The sequence below is a fragment of the Danio rerio genome, chromosome 9 (genome assembly GCF_049306965.1).
Source record: "Danio rerio strain Tuebingen ecotype United States chromosome 9, GRCz12tu, whole genome shotgun sequence".
In the NCBI taxonomy this organism is placed as follows: domain Eukaryota; kingdom Metazoa; phylum Chordata; class Actinopteri; order Cypriniformes; family Danionidae; genus Danio; species Danio rerio.
In genome coordinates this window covers 18,494,737-18,512,750 of record NC_133184.1, presented here as the reverse complement: position 1 = coordinate 18,512,750, position 18,014 = coordinate 18,494,737, and the positions used below count along the sequence as shown (strand labels likewise).

Genomic DNA, 18,014 nt, shown 5'->3' with positions numbered 1-18,014 from the left:
GTTCACGTTCATTAGATATAATCAGGGTCGGAGTGGGACTCCTTTTCAGCCTTGGAGTTTCAAGCCTTAGACCGGCCCACCTCAGTTCACAACGGACTATATTAAAATAAGGTAATTTCTAATTCAGTTTCCAATTACACTATAGCGTCTTTTTCAAGAAAACAGCTGCTTTAGAACTTCAAATGTTCAAAAACCTTACAGTTTTATATGTCTTAACAATAAAAATGAAAAAAAAATGTACTCAGGTAAGGATCGAACATGGATCGACAGCATGGTGACGCAACGTCCTAACCGCTGGACCACAATGGCACTATTAATCTTGTGTGGCCGGAATGATAGTTAATCCTCATCATTACCCTAAAGGCTACATTTTGCTCATGGGGCTGCGAGACAACAAATAAGAGCGGAGCTGAGGCAAAATAATGAATAAAAAGAGTGAGGCTATGGTCAAATAAATAAATAAATTTTAAAAAGTGCGACTGCGACTGCTGGTGGCTCCGTTCGTCATGCTGGAGAGGAACAAATGGAGCGCAGAGTGGGTGTCATCGACTATAGCTCTCATCTGATTGGCTGAAAGCTACGGGTTGCCCTGACTCTGCCAGGAAATTCTCAAAAATACACACACACATATCCAGGGGGGTCGTACGTGAAAAGCACATTCTCATTCAGGATGAACTCGCAAGTTTTAAACATTCAAAACTTTTTGTGCAGTCTTATACATTTGCAAATGGTGTTTTGCATTTGTGAAACGTATTTTATGAAAATGTATTTTTATTTTGTGCACGTGAATTTTTTTGTGTGAATATAAATACATTTTTTACGCACATGAATTTGATTTTATGCACGTGAATTTGGCTACGCATGTGTACGTCGTGTCTTTCGCGTGAATTACTTTTGAGTCTTTTCTGACTCCATAGAACAGGGGTCAGGTAGATGTAGAAACTGTGTCTAAAATAAAATAAAAATAAATAAATTAAAAAGGTATAAAAAAACATTTATTAAATTTATTAGTATTTGCCCACAATGTAATTCGGTCTTTACATACTTTTTTGTTATTTTCCCTCTTGTTCTATTTGTTCTTTTTTCTGTCTCTCAAATGTATTATTATTATTATTACATATGTATGTGTATATTTTTTTTTCCTTGTCTCTCCCTCTACCTCAGCGGATCCAACAACAGAATAAAAAATAATAATTATTTGAAAAAAAAAAAAAAAATCCTAAAGACCCCTACTTACATGTACAACATTCACAGGGTAAGTGTGACATGGGCATGGCAGCCTGGGCATTGCACTGGACTGATCCATGCCATACGTCATCCTTTTTTAACCATCACAAAGCAAATGACACACATTATACACACACTATAACTTCGATCCCCTCAAATTATTATTAATTCTGTTGATTTATTATTATTATTATAATTATTATTATTACTATTATTATTATCAACATGAGTATATTATAGTTGTCACATGTATCTGTCCACCTCTTGATCTTTCATCCTTTTTTAATATTATTTATTTATTGAATTTAATAATTATTTATATATGTCTGTACAACTGCAACAAACTCCTTGTTGCAGGTCAAAATGAAGCCATTTAATGCAAAACTAAATGCATTTCTCCACTAATTATTTATATTAACAGGAACAAATAGTCTTGGAGAAAGTTTTTTGTGTTGTCATGAACACGGCACGCAGTTTGAATTGTGATTGAATAGAGAATGATTGACAGGTGCAACCACTTAAATATTCATCTGTACAATAGAATGGCTTCAGAACATTTGGGATATAGCCCAAATGTTTAACACAAGCTTAATTTATCAATTTTTATGATTAAGACAATTATATTTTGTTTTTCTATTTATTTCTATATGTTGCTAAACAAAGTGGTTAGACAGACTCTGGTGTTGAAAGTCAACTCCAAATTTCCTATTCTGTCGATATACGAGTACTGTATAGTATAATGATGTATTCAAAATTACACACTTGAGCTGACACACTAGGGTTGGGTTTGAGGATGCATCTACGAATGAACCCTACGTCAGAGTACATACTCATTTTCGAATCATGCTTAAAACCTCAGTATGCTGCAAGGTTATTATAGTGAAAAAACAAGAGAAAACGAAAACTAAAATGTAAAATAATTGTAAAAGTAAAACGAGTTTTAAAAAAAAAACTAGTACTAACTGAAACTGTTTTGTGTACATACAAAACTAACTGAAACTAACTAAAATTATAGCAAAAACCTCCTTCGTTTTCATATTTGTTAATGTATTAAATACATAAACTAACTGTAAGCGTTTAGAAGTAAATAAAATTCACACTGCAGGTGTTTGAGCCGTGCGGCACCTCAGAGTCTGTAGTCCTGCTGCCATTGGCCAGATCGAGCCGGTTCTCCTATAGTCATCCTCGCTGTTGCTCCTACGACAAAAAACAATGAGAGGACATGACAGCAGTACGGTGACAGCATTAAATACAGACACTTTAAACTTCTACTTTAACACATTTGTGCCCAATAATGGGTTTTATTTCTGTATCGTGATTGCAAACGAATCTTTTTAACCGGATCTTCTAAGTGAACCGGTTGAACTAGTTCACCGAATCGAACTTAATCATTTGAAGCGATTCGCATCTCCAGTAGCCCTTATCCGCAAACTACTTACTTTTTAACAAGCCTAATACCCCCTCTGACTCTAAATAATCCAATATATACTCTCATTAAGTTATTAGAACAGTAACAGTACATTGAGAAGCGGTGAACCGATAATACTGTGCATGTGTGATTCAGTGAACCAAACACAAACAGTACAGTCTGCTGTGTGACTGAACTAACTTGAATAAATGCAGCGCGGGTGAACCGAGGGTTTAAATGAGAGGATAATAGACAGTTGTAAAGAAATTTAAATAAGTGAATCATGATTTAGTTGGGTTGCAAAACTTTACTGTAAGACATTTTTCAGATCATGGTGATGTTTTAACTGACTGAAATTACAATTGCTGACTACATAAGCCGCTTTTCCACTATCGTGCTGAATCGTTCTTTAAAGAGCCCATATTATGGGTTTTTGAAAATTCCCCTCCATGTAGTGTGTAACACAGCTCTAAGTGAAGTGAAGTATTCAGCTAAGGCTTAAATCTGTTAGTGTACAGTGTTTAAAACTGTTGATTCATTTATAAAAGAGTCGACTCATAGTGCTTCAAACGAGTCGCCTTGATACCGATTCATTAGGTGTTTCGCCATGACGTACGAACGAAACCAAGTTATTCACGTGCACGCGCAAACCCGGGAGATTTCAAACCTGAGGCCCCGCCCTCTGACACAGAAACCAAGACACACACACACACACCCACAAACACACACACACACACAAACATGCCGGTCTATTGAAGTCACACTGCAGATGGATATATTGAGTCTCTACCCAAAGATGAAACCTCAGCATTATAGCCAAGCAGTTGGAAACTACTGGAAATGCTACAAAGAATACTTCATCAGCGTTTGTTAAAGGAAGGATCAGTAAAGAGTAACTTACTGATGGACGTCAGGATGGATTTTTCTTCCTCCATTTCTCAAGTGTAAGTACGTGCGATTAAAGTTGACTCTAGCTTGCAAATGTATTTAGTTGTGATTTGTTACTTGTAACCGCGTGTACTGTATCAGGTTAACTGGCTATATTCTCTTATCACGTGCAAAGTCACGTTAAAAACGCGACGCGTGCTGCTTTGTTAACGGAGCTCCGTGGATGAGGAGTAGTGTGTGTGTCTGTGTGTGAGCGCGCTGTCGTCCGGAGGTGTGTGTGTGTGTGTGTGTGCAATATGTGTCTGTGTGATTACTTTTATATTGCTGATTAGCTGTTTGGCATTTCACTCTCTGACTGAAGGCAGTCGACCAATCGCAACAGGCTGTCATCGGTCCAATCAGCGCAGATTAGCTTCGCGCTAAGGAGGGGTTTGGGAACAAATGAATCACTGGACGATTCATACGGGAGTCGCTGGGATAATTAGGTAAAAATAAATGCAGATTATAAGACCATGAAGGTGTTTTTTGACCTTGCATGCATATTAGACTGTTGTTGGAGACCCTTACAACCAAGATATGACCCTATTTCATGTATAATATGGGCTCTTTAAACAGAACTGTTCTATTCCTTGCCAAACCGGGCCACACAGCACAGATACTCGTGCTGAGACAAAGCTCTTTAAAACATTACACAAAATGCATCAGTAATTGCCTTGGTAACGCAATGTTAGCGGCTCCCTTTGTTCAGTTAAAGTTAAATAAGAGCCTAAACTAGTTTTTTTTTTTTTTTTCATAAAAGCAAAAGCAACCATGTGACTGAACACTGTTATGCTGCTCTATCAAATAGGGGTGCTAAATATAGGTAGGCCTACATGTGCACCCTTAATCATTTATATGTTGCACAGCTCTGGCAAAATTTTATTTGGAGGGAAAATTACCAAAATGTAATGTGATGATTGAAAATAATTGGAGGGGAAATAAATAACATTTAAAATCTCTGAACATAACAATGATAAGACAACAATAATAGTGCATTTGAATTATAGTGGCAGAAATATCATTTTGGACAGGCCTTGCCCTAGTGAGCGGGCACGTTCACTAATAAAAACACAGCACAAAAATTATTTCAATTTTAACAATCAATAAAATTACATTGCGTTTTTATATCAAAAGTTGATAATGATATAAAATATAATACATTTTGATGGTAAAATAAAACCAATTATATATATATATATATATATATATATATATATATATATATATATATATATATATATTAGGGATGTAACGGTATCAGAATTTCACGGTTCGGTAATACCTCGGTATGAATGTCACGGTACGGTATTTATTGAATCATTTACAGGAAAAAAAAAACTTTTGAAAATACTCCAAAAAAGTGCCAAAAGTGTCAATGACATACAAATTAGCCATCTATCTGTTAGCTTTGAAACAGGAACTTCAATTTTAATAACAAAAAATTATTAAACCATGTAAAAAAATAAAGTTTCAATTTAGTATTGTTAAAAACTCATCACATTCAACATTTAATCACTCACTTAGATAGAGATGGGTTTAAAGAAAAATTATCATATAATTATAATCTGGTAAAAGCTGGTATCTCTGGGTATTTACAATGTCCCCTGCAACAGAAAAAACCCCTCTCATTTGGGACTGAGGTTTCTGGGACAAGAGAGATATGACTTGGCCCATGTTGACAGCAGTGGGGTAACGTTGTGCATTGTCTTTCCCCCACTTGAGAAGACAAACCATGAGTAAGATATAGGTCTCTTTGCGGTACAAGTCAATGTCTGCATCAATCTGAACAGTGCTGTGTTTCTGCAGTCCCCATGACTGTTATTAGTCGTATTCCCCAACTTGCAGGCACGTGCACACATAGGGCTCAACCTGTGCAGTGCACATGCCCTTTTTAGTCTTGGATAGAAAATGCCCTTCCAAAACGATCAAAAGTGCCCCCGCGACGCGACACAACCTCCGTCCAGTCCAGCCCTTCAGTAGGCGCGCGACAACACCTCTCTTGGTATGCGCGCTCAACCCCCCCCCCCCTTTTACAATACGCGCGCCACAACACAGCTGATCAGAACGCGCGCGACAGCACCGCTATTCAGCACGCGCGCGGCGACAACACCCGCTTTAGGTTCGATCATTTCCATCTTTTTTTCATCTCCGCTACTAGCAGCACACTCCATTTCCGCATTACTGGATCTGTAGCGACAACAGACCGCAAAGGATTATGGCCACGCCGGGGCTGATGGGAAATGAAGTTTCAGCTACCTCCCGTTCGCTTCATTCGCCTGAGCAAATTTTCTCTGAAGATCTATAGTTTTACCGAGTCATGCGACTTCGGTAATATCGAAAAAATTTAATATTGCGGTATGACGGTATTTACAATACCGTTACATCCCTAATATATATATATGTATATGAGTATATATATATAAGCAATTCCATGAAAATATCAACCTTATCATGAAAAAATAAACTTTAAACCAAAATAACAAAACCTATTTAAACATGCTTATTAAGGTCTATATTTTATTGTTATGATGTGCTCTTGTTGAATTTTTAAGGAAATTGGTTTGTTTATCCATGAAATATGAGGATTGTTGCAATGGTAAATTTCATTATCATCTAACCACTTTTCGTGCTTTCAAAAAAGGGGTTAAAGACTCACATTTTCCATGCTTTATGTTAACAGTAATCATTCTGCAGAAGGATTGGAGTCTGTAGTATAAATAATTAGCTTTACTTTTTCATAACATTATTGCCCTTTTGATTTATGATCTACATATTTAAGACATCACGCAGCTTCGGTCACGTGTCACGTCCGTAACGATTTAATGAAAAAGTTTATATTGTGGATGAAATATTATAACAAATAAAATGAGACTTTGTATACAAAGCCAAAATATTTCCGTACTAATTATGATCGCCAACTCATCTCAGGTCTTTGCTCTAAACAACCACTATTTTGCGTTACGGACGTGACCATTTTTGAACTCCTTATTAATATAAGCCAATGACTAGCGCATATTTGTTCATTATGATGCTGCATTACAATTACTGACTTACATTGCATAACATCCAAATGTTAAATCAAGAACTGAACATTTCAGTTAACTATAAACCACTTCAGTAACATTTCAGAAATAAATGTTTAATAAAGAGAACAACAATTTACATATTGCCATAATCTTAGCGCATAATCTTGGTGTTTTGGCGATGCAGCACCTTGTGTTGAAGCACTTCTTTCTTTTGTAGATAGGCTAACTGACCGTCAAATAATGGATCAAATAGTTAAGATACAATTTATGCCAAACTAGGAATGCTGATTTTGATTCATTTTACCAACCAACAACCGCTGGTTAACCGAATATTAACCATTAACAGATTAATTTCAAAATATTATTTAATAAAAAAAAATTACGTGCCTATTTTGTCTGACACATTAAATATTGCATTTTAAAATACTGATTTAGGTTATTTTAACATGCGAACTGCATACAGAACGAGCATCTTCACGCACCTGTAGTGTTTTTTTAGCAGCATAGAAAAACTGAATAAACTAACAAAAAAATGAATAAAAAAGGCCTCTGCCATACCTGGCTGACTAGCTGGGCGTTTGCGTTCAGAAGATGATGCTGGAGCTGGCTCCGCATGTCATGGCAGGGTGACATGACCGCAGATGGCTCTGGAGATTCGACGTGTTCATCCATTTAACACTTATTGTTCTAAACAAGCCCTAGAAATAGTTCATCCTAATTATTGATTCGCCTTTCTCGTTCGCCACGAATCCAAAATGTTTCCAGATTGGCGATGTAAGTTTTCCAACGAGGTTCATGGCTGAACTTGAACTTGCTGTATCACGTCTAAGTTAAGGTTATATTCATAAATGTAGTATTTGGCAACATAACAGAAAATTTGTGTTCTAGAGTGATTGACGTCACGGTGACCGTCACAGCCCTTACATATGATATTGCATACATTTGCATACATGTTTTAGAATCTATAAAATGAAAGCCTCAGTTTGGTGCGGAGTTATCATTATACAAAAATCAAGAAAATATATTGAATTTGTTTGATTCATAGATTGTAGGCTATTTTAAAAGCTGATATTTAATAAGAACTATTAATAACTGTAATTTTCCAAATAAAAAAAGGTTTGTTGGTTGTAGCCCACCCTAAATCATCAACAGCCTGTTTTTTAAGTATATGAAGCGGCTTCAGACAGCACAGAGGTGATCAGCATCAGCGCTGGTTAATGTCAACTCATCTGTGTGAAACTGTGATCAGAAATATCCTTCTTTCATTTTGCTTCTTTGGCAAAATACGTCTGTAGAAACGTGTGTTTGCATGTGTTACCATCCCGAGAGTTAACAAATATTTGTTGTACATTTAGGGGCCGATCACACAGCGCACGCCTTTCCGTTCCAAAAACGCGCGGCACACCGCACTGCCTTTTATGTTGACAAGAAAAAAAGAAGCGCGGTGGTCTTTTGTATGTCACTAGAAAATGACTGAATTAGCTGGTGTGCGCGAGTCGAGTTGCTGTCGATGTTATGATTGTAATTTTAAAAATATTGTGATTTTCAAGATCTATAAGGTAATACAGCTCTGGATAACTTGAAACAGCGACCACAAGTCTCTCCTCCATCATTAAAAGTTTGCCATAGTCGCCTTGACATCCCAAACCCCGCTATCACCTCAACAGATATCCTGCAGTGCTTTCATTTAACTGAAGTATGAAAAAGAGGTAACACGCTTTTTCCGCTAAAGCACACAGCGCGCAATGGCAAAACTTGAGGCGCGCAGAGCGCATAAGCAGAGCGTAAACACTGGCGGCCGTCAGTAAACCATTAAACAGATGCCCCTTATGCAGCCAAACTTTAAAAATATATAAAGCATATTTTAATAATTTAACTGATACCATTAATCGGTTACAAACGTGCCCTTTCGGTTAACGGTTAATCTGTTATTTTGAGCATCCCCAATTAAACCACGTGCAAGATCTAAAAAATTTTTTTTTTCCCACACAGCCACACGCCGGAGATCCGGCATGGTGCCAGAATACTTTAAGCCCTGAATTGAGTAATTCCTTATAAATCCTGCATTCCAAAGTGTTTGTGGATCATCTACTGAACCTTGATTAATTTCAATAAACTCTGCTAATTTATTTCTGAATTGTCTGCAAAAGTTTTCATCCTGTAACAATTTATGGTTAAAACGCCATCTGGTGGCACCAGATGGCCGCGGACTCAAAGTTAATCTGCACAAATTTCCAACATAATACGACAAAGATAAAGAACATATATCTGCATCACGAATAGCTGAAGATAGAGAAGTAGATATGTAAATATAGTCAATTCGTGAATAGGATTTATGTCTAGCACAGGGGTTCCCAAACTTTTCAGCCCGCGACCCCCAAAAAGACAATGCCAGTGACTCGGGACCCCCAATATTCTCTGAGGTGGTGGTTATAAATACAGAAACCTTGTATGCAATGATGCACACACACACACCAATAGACTTAAGTTTATTCTTTGTTTTTTTATGTATGTCAGTGCTGTAAATGGGCTAGAAAGTTTAACCTGATGTTACAAAATCAATCTGCTGCATCTGACAGTATTGCTGTGTCTTAAGTATAATGTAATTACTTAATTATACATTACATTAATTAATTATAATGTAATTAAGTCGCAATTCAATAGAACTATTAACTATAAGCTACTATAGTAACTATATAGTTTATAATAACTATAAACGACTGTTTTTTTTCTCTTCAGTAAGTTATTGATAAAATACAGTAAGTCTTAAGGTTTAATAAAATTTAATTGATTTTTGAAAATCACCAGGCGACCCTCCTTCATTGTCCCGCGACCCCTCGGGGGGTCCCGACCCCCACTTTGAGAACCTCTGGTCTAGCACAGTGGTTCTCAAACTTGCGGGCTTCCTCTAGTGGTACGCAGAGGAAACGCCAAATAATGAAATAAACAATTAACACTTTTAATCCTTTGATGTGTACTATAACATTGATGTGATCAGCATTGGCTGTTATGTGAAGCGTATGATCCCAGCGCTATGCTTAGAGTGTTTATTTTAGTGCAATGTGTCATAAGCTGCTATGTTCAGTTTCCGAAGTTTAAGAATTGATTCTGAAGCGTGATTTGACTGACATGAAAAGTGGCCAATCACAGTCGACCTTGTCAAGTTTTGCGTGAAATGTAAGGGTGGGACAAAGACTTTCTGAGTTGCAGAGACAGGAAAAACAACTTAAAGGCTTTTTTTTTCAAATGAACTGCAAGTCCTCTTATGATCTCATGATTGCGTGTGTGCTCAGATTAAATACAATCGCGATCTGTTCACTATTACATTATTTATCTTTGCTCCTTTACTAACTTTAGTCAAAAGTATTCAAAGTTATCAAGTATTTAGATTTTGATTTATGCATGATCGATAACAATGCTAATGGTCTTCTTATTTGGCTGTATTGTGAAGTGAAACTTACTTTTAGCAAAGGTGGAACTTTTTTATTTCTTAACGACAAAAGAACTATGCTGGAAATGTTTCTGGATGAGGTATTTGTGTGATTCATACATTTAGCTGTATAGCTGTCTTAAAGCATTACAGGTCAAAGAAGTCATTTGTTTTATTTTTTTACTGACAGTGTACTTGTATTTTTTGTAAAGTTTGTATTTTAGTTTAGGATCAAGTGTAAAATAAAATCTACATGTGATGTACAGCTATTTAAGAAACAAATTTGCTATACCGTAAAGAAAAATAGTGTAAAATATGTAAATAAAAGGGCAAATTTAAATCTTTTCATCATATATTTCAATTAAACCTTTCAAAGCTTAAAAAATATTTATTAAAAAATGGGCAAAAAGTGTCTCTATGTCATTAAAAATGATGTGGTAGTATTACCAGTGCTATTGAAAAAGATTAATTGTCATGAAAGAAAAAAATCTAAAACATTTTCTTTGTTAGTGCAAATTCCTATACATGTAGCTTTGAGATTTAAGCAATTAAAAACCTACACTTTTACACTTAAAAAAAGTGATTTCATAATGAAAATCTGATTTTTATTTTCAAAAGTAACCAACTAGTACTTTGTAAAAGAGTACTTTGTACTTTTACCTAATTTTAGTATTATTTACTAAAATTTATGTTATTTTAGCAGTGTAATAGTATTTTTACTGGAGTGCAAAAAAGATTTCACAAGCATTTAGTGCAGGTTTATTATATTATTAATATATGATTGATAAATATTATTATTATTATCAATGTTTTTTATTTGTATCAATTCCTATGCAATGTTTTATGGGTTGCTGAGAATACATTTCAGGTATTTAATACATAGCATATCAGTCTTGAAAATAAAATTAGGTGCTGGAAAAAGTGCTTAAAATTCCTTGATTTTCATTAGGCTGTGTATGTATGAACCCAGTAATAAGTAAAACATATTTAAAGATTTGTCAGATATGACATAAAGCCTATATTTATGAGGTCCAATCAACATTTCCAGCTTTTGATGAATAGCCTACTATGAATACTTTAGATTTAAGTACAGCAGTTATCTTTTTACTTTTTAAGAACAGTGCCATTTTGTATTGAACTTTTAAAAGCACATTTAAATTTAAACTTTTTTTTTTTTTTTTTTTTTTACCTGCAAGCACAGTTTATGTTCAGACTATTTAAAATGTTAAAAAGTGACTGACAATAATACATTTTCTTAATACTAGGAATTAATCTGCCTCGTTTTTAAACTGTGCACAGCTGTAGCTGCTTAATTAGGCCTACAACGCTACTTTTTAATACTGGTCATAATGGTGGTACTTGAAGAGACATTTTTTTTCTAAGTTGGAACTTGGTGAAAAAAGTTTGAGAACCACTGGTCTAGCAGAAAAGAAAGTGAAAGACTTAGCAAAAGGGTTTAATAATCGCCAACTATCCACCAGTGAGGATGAGACTACGCATTACTGTAGTTTGTCAGAGCAAGAAGTTTGAGAGTATGATTCCTTTGGTCCCGATCTATCTAAGATTTGTGACATTACAGAATTTGTATCTGCACCCATTACGATTTCAAAGTCTGAGAATTTCAATAGATAAGCTGATAGAGCACAGTAAAAAGTAGGGACACGAGTAGCAGGGTCATAAACTGAAAGAAATACAATATTCCTCTTCTCTATGATTGGTTTTATATGTGTTATTCTACCATCTGTATCACAGCCTTTATCTAAAATAGTAATATTTAAAGTCCTCCGCTCTAATATTAAGACACCCTTAGTTTTAGTTTTCGCAGATGAGTGAGATATCACTTCATAAAACTTATTATTGCACCTGTGTATACCCTGTGTATATTTCAAATGAGATTATTGAACTAACTCTGTGCCAATCTTTCTTTTTCGCAAAAAATCCAGGAAACCAGTACGTTAGTGAGGGCCATTTGGCCCATTAATGTTACAGCTTAGAATATTAAGATCAGTCATAAGTATCAAACAGATGTACTGCATAATAAGACAAAATACCATATTGCAAGTAAAACCAGTTGAGTCTACCATTAACCCACCCCCCACCTTTCACGTCAGTAATTGAAAAAACATAAACACATTCCCATGAACTATGGCAGATCAAGTCCAGAACAAACCTTGGTCTGCCTACCCCCCTTAATATGATCGGTGGCATCAACAAAACCTGCACAATACTGAAGCACCAACATTAGAGCTGCACAATTAATCGTTAAAAGATCGCAATCTCGATTCGACCCCCTAGACGATCTTAATTCTGCATTTCTACGATTCTGTCAATCATGTTTTCAAGTTCAGGAGAGGAAAAAAAGGCGGCCGCACAAGTCTTTTCATTGTTTCACATACGTTGCTCAGTTACATTGACTAGGGATGTCCCGGTCTGATATTGATATCGGAAATTCGTCTGATATCAGTCCAAAAAACTACATCGGACTGCATTAAAAATCTCTGATATAAGCAGTCCGATACTCTCTAAACTCCGTTACAGCTATTCTATCCAGCAGCGTCCAGAGCCAGCGTGCAAAGCCCACGTGATCACAACACTGCTTGCTAGCAAAGTCTGTAAGATTTAACGTGCTCTTCACACTAAGTTATGATGTATTACGATAGAAATCTATTGTGACGGCAGCACACGCTGACGCTATCAACAACGGCACTTCTCTAACATTACTGGTTTATTTACTTCACGTCAGTCGATCTTTACATTGTTTTGCATAAAGCTGCTAAGCAACACAAGGCACATAATGGCGACGTAGCACACATCGTGCGAGCCTCAATTCGGTCATGGCATATCGTGGTTCATCCAGTGTGATACCTAATTCATCACCACCGCTTCCCACACATAAGACTTTACCTCAGTGGCCCGGTTCTGTGTGCATGAGAAAAGTCTCCGCCACAGACTCGCGGGCTTTGCTGCTGCAGCAGACCCACGGACACCTGCTCTGACTTTAGCTTTGAGAAGAGCACGAGGACACGCAGGAAAAAAACCTACAATACATTATCTTTTTTTCTGGACATGTCCTTTATTTGGGACTTAAAAATTGCATTCAGCCATGTCCCGGATTCTGCTTTCTTCAGCTGCGTTTCTACATTATTTTATTTGCAAACTTTCAATCTCAATCTCAATCTCAGCAGCAAAAAGACTAGAAAGGGAGCAGATTTGACCTGTCAGTGGTGCACATGAATGGTAGGAGTGAAATAGTGGATTTATTATTCTTTATTTCATTTTTTACTTGAACACTCTGAAAGGAACAGTGTCATGTAAAATGCTAAACATTTTTGTTGTTTTAATTTTCTGTTAAATAAGAATAAGAAATCATTCTGTTGCTGAGGGCCATTACAGTTTAAAAGAAAGAATGGTATTACTTTTGGGGCAGAAGGAAAATTTTATTAGAGACATTCCCATGTTTAACTCTTCTTTAAAAAGCCCAGAAATATAAAGTGCTCTGATAAACAGTGTCAGCTTTGCACATCAGTTTGCAGTTATTTACATTGTCTAATTTTCCCATGTGGGCAGTAGGGTGGAATCTGTGCAAATATGCAAATATAATGAATTTTGATAAATAAAATTATTCTTAAAAGTCACATTATCTCAAGTGCTGTGGAGAAAAGGTGTGTTTCAATCTAGCCTCTGCAAGTATTTTTATGTTAAATATAATATGTGCAATATATATTATTATAAAATTAATAATGTTTGGGAACATTGATACAGCCATAATCTTCTTATAATACAAACACAGATGAAATAGCTCTGATCATGTAAATGTTTGTACTAACCATACTGCACATTTTTATTAACTTAACAATGAATTATTTCTGCTGCCCAGTGTGAAAGCTATTTTTCAGCTCAACTGGATCAAAAATTTATCAAAAAGCTGTGTGTGAAATTGAAATTTTAGACACCGAACCTTTAGCAGTTGTTCAATTAACAATATTTTTTCTAATGTTCCTGCTCTCAGCAGTTTCTACTCTTTGGTGATGGTAAAAAATGAATAACTGAAGTGACCTTTAGAAAAACTAACATTTAGAGACCTTTAGAAACTAACATAAATCAGGGCACACAACGGCATTATAAGTAAACAATTCTTCTAATAACTGTGATATAACAGATGAAAGGCCGATTAGACAGCAAATGTCCAGTTGAAGCCTAAAAGCTGCTGCGTGAATGAGATCTCAAAAAAATTCTTGCCTCTTCTGGAGAGTATAGCATTTTGGGTTCACCCTGACTGAGAATTAGATCTGTGAACCTACACTAGTTTTACAGTTTGGTTCGGTTACGATTATCATGCCATCGATTCGGTTCAATTCGATATCTCGGTGCATCATAAAACTCTGCAGACACGTGCTCATTTCTGTATCCAGAAGTAACGCTGTAAAACAGCCGAGAGGAGAAGAAAAGTCAAGCCAGCAGGTCAATGAGTGTGTGTGAGAGAGAGAGAAAGAGAGAGAAATGAAGTACTCTCATTCTCTCGATCTCAGTGAAATAGGGGCTTTTGCTGTTAATGTCTGTGAAAGACTGATAAAGCAAACATACACAGTGAAATTGTGCACAATTTATGAGTTTTAAGTAGTTAGAGCGTTGTAAATACTCGCGCTCGCCTCCCTTGCGACAGAGCGCATATGAGGTAAATTACGTCATTAATAACCGGTTATAGGTATTACTATACCGATACCGAATTGTCCCCATCTGCATCGTGGTGCACCGAAGAAACAATTAATTTTGACACCCCTACTAAGCGGTTAGCATTTTGGCAGAACACCTACTGCACCTTTAAATATTATTTTTATACTAATCTGTTAAAGGTTAACGGTTAATATTTGGTTAATGAGCGGCGGTTGGCAAAATTGACCAAAATGAGCATCCCTAATTCCGATCCAGCCTTCTCGCATGGAACCGCTATATCATTCAAGGTGTTTTAAACAATTTTTGTGAATATTTTACTTTATTTTATTTAGACTAATTATTACTTTAACAAACCAGTTCGTGTTTTGGCACTAAAGCATATAGCGGACTGGTATACTATAGTACAGGGGTTTTCAAACTGGGGTCCGCGGGGTCTAGTTTGCACTCTTTAACATTTTGCATAACGTAACGTTACAGTTGAATGGAGCAATTAGCAGCTGTGCAGTAGCTACAGATGATGGAAAGATTTTTAAAGAACCCCGCTCCTGCAAGCAACTTATGCAAATCTGACTTGGCGAACGCTAAGGCAAAAAGCAGAAAATTTGACAAATCTTACATTGCGTTTGGTTTTACCTGCACTTTAAAGCAGGGAGTCGATAGACCCCAGTGTGTTCTTTGTCAAGAGATTCTCTCCAATGAATGCATGAAACCATCCAAGCTCAAACGTCATCTACAGCAAAAACATCCCAATGAGGCAGAAAAATCGACAGACTATTTCAAACATCTGGAGTTGTGTTTGGCCCGGCAGGCCAGTCTTTTTCGGCAGCAAGCATCAGTCCCTGATAGGTGTTTAAAAGCGTCATATTTGGCATCACTTCACATCGCTCGTGCTAAGAAGCCGCACACAGTAGGCGAAGCATTGCTATTACCAGCTACCAAAGACATCGTCAAAGAGTTATTTGGAGAGGAATCGGCACGGAAGATAGATTGTGTGCCTTTGTCAGATAACACAGTAAGCAGACGCATAAGTCAGATGGCCGATGATATTTCGTCACAACTTTTAGAACAGCTGCACGCCAGTGAATACTTTTCACTGCAGTTGGACGAAAGTACTGATATAGCAAATCAAGCGCAGCTAATGGTCTACGTGTGTTTTCTCGGTAAGGACACATTTATTGAGGAACTTCTCTTCTGTTAACCCCTTGAAGGCAGAACCACAGGTCAGGACATATTTAATATGATGGATCAGTTCATGACGGACAATTCTGTAGACTGGTCTCGGTGTATTGGAGTGTGTACTGACGGTGCTGCCGCTATGACCGGGAAGCACAGCGGCGTCGTGACTCTGATCAAAGAGAAAGCTCCCAACGCCGTTGGCACACACTGCATGCTTCACCGTGAGGCTCTTGTAGCCAAGTGCATTGAAGATGACTTGCATCAAGTGTTGAAGGATGTAATAAGAACTGTGAACTATGTAAAATCACGCCCATTGAAACACAGACTCTTTCGTTTACTCTGCAAAGAAATGGGTGCAGATTACGAGGGTTTGCTGCTCCACTCAGGGGTGCGCTGGCTTTCCCGCGGCGCCGTGTTAAGTCGCGTGTACGCGCTGCGCAAAGAGCTGAAAGAGTTTCTCTCTGATGAAAACCTAGAACTTGCCAAATGTTTTGAAGATGACACTTGGATACTGAAGTTGTCATACATGGCAGATTTTTTCCAGCATCTTAGTTTCCTCAATCAGAGCATGCAAGGGCACAATGTTCACATACTGAACGCACAAGACAAGGTGCGTGCATTCACGCAAAAATTGTCACTGTGGGAAAGCAAACTGGAAGAAGGAGTAACAAATGTTTCCTCTCTACAACCAGGAGCGCATCTTCACCACTGCAGACAACATAACACCCATAATTCAGTCTCACCTGTCACATCTTCAGGGCTATTTTAAACAGTATTTCCCTGATTTGAACAATAACCACCTTGACTTTGTCAGGGACCCATTTGCACCAGGGGTTGGCACTTATCTGGATCTGGCAGCCAAGGAGCAACTGATTGACTTGTCAAATGATGGTGGGAGAAAAACAAGGTTCCCATCTCTTCCTCTATCAGAGTTTTGGATGTCTGTGAGAGAGGACTATACCCTATGTTGTCAGAGAAGGCAATAAAATGTCTTTTACCTTTTGCCACAACTTATTTGTGTGAAGCTGGATTTTCAGCACTGAAAGTACTTCAGTCAAAGCACAGAGCCCGTCTGGAGGTTGAAAGTGACATGCGTCTGGCTCTCACTAAAATGAAGCCACGTTATGACAAACTATGTAGAAGCCACCAAGCTCATCCGTCCCATTAGGAGTTTTGAATCAGTGAATGATTCAAACTGGTTTGATTGTGTTTGTAATGCAAAGAATGCAAGTGCAAGAAGGTTCCCTTTTCACTTAATGAAAATATAGCAGCAATTATAATATTATAATTAATTAGAAAAGGTACCAGTTCCATGTAAATATGTTGCAGTTTTCCATAAATACAAGACAGGGGAAAAAAACTACAGAATTTACAAATGTCTAGGTTTGACTTTTCATCTACCGTTGCCTTATTTTGAAAAGCTATCTTGTTCAGTTAATGTAAATATTTCGTTGTTGTTTTTTTTATTTTATGAAATATAAAATTTCGACAATCATTCTGGCTATAGTGAGTTGCCAACTAATAAAATAAATAGTTTAAGAACAATACCATTTTGCATGCCTGTGAAATATGAATTATAATGTCTTTTTGTTGTACAGAATTTTAGTTTACGTATTTATACTTTCCGTAATAATACGTACATTTCTTTAAACCTTAGGCAAAGGGGTCCCCTGCAAATAATCATCATATTTGGGGGTCCCTGAGATTAAAAAGTTTGAAAACCCCTGCTATAGTATATAATAGTTTAGTTTTTACATATAGTATTGCATTAATTTGCATAGACGTTTAATAGTTCATATAGGCCTAAAATTAATGCATCAATTCAGAGTTAATATTTAAAACATAAACCTGCATTTTTTATGACGGATGTGGGTGTCACAAAATACTTTTTAAACCAATGTTTATTATCATTATTATTTACTGTGAACAACACTTAATAAAAATTGAAGTTGATTTATTAAACCACCTTATTGGAAAAGAAATTATCAATTATAGTTAGGGCTGTGACGGTCAACGTGACAACCGCGTCACCGTTGTCCATTGCCTCCGGCAGTCCTTTGTGACGTCACGCACTTTAAAACCCGAATTACCTTTATGTTGCCAAGTAATACATTTCTGTTAGTATATAATAATTGGCGCGATTCAG

General features: G+C 36.7%; 1 long non-coding RNA gene across 7 annotated transcripts in view; it reads right to left on the bottom strand.

Moving 5' to 3' along the window:
• Positions 1-18,014, bottom strand: part of LOC137490345 (uncharacterized) — a 167,452-nt gene that overhangs the window by 133,284 nt on the left and 16,154 nt on the right. For 6 of the 7 annotated variants that reach the window (XR_012385248.1, XR_012385249.1, XR_012385247.1 and 3 more), the window contains exon 3: positions 2,296-2,424. This is a non-coding gene — a long non-coding RNA (uncharacterized lncRNA). The remainder of the gene's footprint in view (positions 1-2,295; positions 2,425-18,014) is intronic. The other variant, XR_011009762.2, reaches the window with a different exon arrangement.